Source organism: Ochlerotatus camptorhynchus, unplaced genomic scaffold (genome assembly GCF_037179485.1).
Source record: "Ochlerotatus camptorhynchus isolate MF236.1 unplaced genomic scaffold, CSIRO-AGI_Acam_v1.1 ptg000082l, whole genome shotgun sequence".
Lineage (NCBI taxonomy): Eukaryota > Metazoa > Arthropoda > Insecta > Diptera > Culicidae > Ochlerotatus > Ochlerotatus camptorhynchus.
The window spans coordinates 1,195,838-1,198,231 of record NW_027040572.1 but is presented as its reverse complement, the minus strand read 5'-3'; the positions used below and the strand labels follow the sequence as shown (position 1 = coordinate 1,198,231).

At 41.8% G+C, this 2,394-nt stretch overlaps 1 pseudogene; it reads right to left on the bottom strand.

Annotated features, from left to right (window-relative positions):
* Positions 1 to 676: 676 nt before the first annotated feature.
* Positions 677 to 1,953, bottom strand: LOC135698062 (uncharacterized; annotated as a pseudogene).
* Between the last annotated feature and the right edge of the window lie 441 nt (positions 1,954 to 2,394).

Genomic DNA, 2,394 nt, shown 5'->3' with positions numbered 1-2,394 from the left:
GAACAATTCGGAATTCTTCCACTAGGTGGCGCTAGTGATTATTGAAAGTGAATATATTTGTGCTGCTGTATCTCAAGATCCTAACTATTTAGACGGATGATTTATTCGGCAAAGTTGATCACGAGGTCGAGGACTGTTGGATGATGGACAGAACAATTCGAAATTCCTCCACTAGGTGACGCTAGTGAGCATTTGAAGTGAATATGTTTGTGCTGCTGTATCTCAAGATCCTGACTTTTTATACGGATGATTTCTACGGCAAAGTTGATAAGGAGGTCAAGGTACAATCCGGAATTCTCTCGCTAGATGGCGCTAGTGACCATTTGAAATGAATATGTTTGTGCTACTATATGTTCATGTATTCTTCATTGTGTGTGTGTGTGTGTGTGTGTGTGTGTGTGTATATATATGTGTGTGTGTGTGTGTGTGTGTGTGTGTGTGTGTGTGTGTGTGTGTGTGTGTGTGTGTGTGTGAGCCACAGGGACACATCGGTGGTACTTATCCAACGGAACACATGCAAATATCTTCTTCATCGCTCTCGTTAAGTTCACCGGGGTCATCATCTTCTTCGTCACTCTCTTCGATGAGTTCACCGGAGTCATCCGCTTTTCCATGGTTTTCATCGCTGTCATCTTGTTTCAAGGTGTATTCGTCCAGCCTCTCTTCGAACCTGGCATCAGTACTTCTCGATTGTCTGCTCTGCTTAAAAAACAAGCTTTGGGTCAGACCTAGTCAAAGCTTCGGTCATCATGTCGGTCAAATTTTCTTCCGGAGACGTTTTCCGAGCTAGATGTGGCCGAATGAATTTATAAACCTTATGGCAACGTTCACCGGACTGCTCGTCAACAAACTTCATGGTATAAGGCTGGATGTTTCAATTGAAGGAAAAGAAAACAAAACATTTATGATTGTGTTTCGATATACTATTAAATCTAAGCTTACCAATTTTTCAATGAAATTTGCTAGATGCATGTACTTATGTATGGATGGCGGCAATTTCATTAGGTATGGGAATTCATTGAAAATCTGCTTTTCAAGAGTGTTATACAACTCCATAACTTTGGTAGGATCCAATACTCTAGAAGAAAGCGCCAGGCAACTGATGAGCCGCAGATTTTCCACCAGGTCCTTGTGTACGCCGATGATTTTTGCAAATTTTCCGGGTTCTGCCAATAAACGGCGGGCCATATTGCCGTTATTGCAGCTTCCGGACCCACCAATCTTAGGACGGTTGATGTTCATGCCATACTCACGTTCTAGTTCATCAGCTATTCCACGGGCTTTCTTTTTAACTAGGGGATTCGTGTATGCCGGGTGGTCAGGAACGGATTTTTTCGCTGCATTTTTGATCAACCATTCAACGGCGTTGAGACGTGAATGAAAAAACGATGGACCAATATGGGGATCAGCATTCGGAACACAAAGCGGACATACATGTGTATCCTGATTCCCTACAATTGCATTGGCCGCTTTCCCATCTATCATTGTATACATTGCCGAAATATAAACGCACACACGTACATCACCAGAAATTACTTCCACCGGATCCAGATTCAAGGAATCAACCTCTGCAAAAAACTGCTCAAACATGGACTTGGTAAGCGAGTTGGTCTCTTTAGTCCAATTCATAGAGCGTATTCTGCAGAACGAATCTGACTGGGGATTCGGGTTCCGCCAAATATCCTCTCCTCTTTCGGATACTAACAACAGGCTCATAAATGCTCGGAGAGAAGAGAATCATCCTATTTTAAAAAGCCAGTCTGGTTGTAGTGCGTAAAACCTGTAGCAGAGTCCGGACCAGCCGTGACATGCAATTTACAAGTCAACACTTTCTGGTTTAACTTTGAAATCCTGTCTGCTACATCATCCAGTTGTAGAATCCGTGTCAAATCGCATATAACCATATCACGGATTAAAACGCTTGATGATAAGTATCCCTTTTCTCGGTTTGGAGTTGAGAACGGTGGAATTATGGCGTTTCTAAATTCAGCTACTTTTTTCCAGGGCTGCAAAATTGCAATACCTAAATGGGACAATATGAAGGGACTAATAACAATGCACATCTCTAAAATTGATCAAAGATTTAGAAACTTGACCTATTTTAAACAAAAAAATGTTCTACTAAGTATTTCTTTTATATATACGTTAATTAAACTGTCATACCTAGATGCTTCTTAGTGAATCGAGCCAGCTCTCCATATTTGGTTTTACTTTACCCAAGTTTTGATTTTATCGCCAAAGATGACTCCTCCGAACACAGAGATGTTCCACGAACAGAGTCAACGGATTCGATGGTCTCTTTTGCCCAAACCTCACCGCCGCTCAACAAGTGCTGTAAGATTTGAGCAGTTGCTGGATTAGCAGCCTTTATGGCTGCAATTTTGGCTGAATACA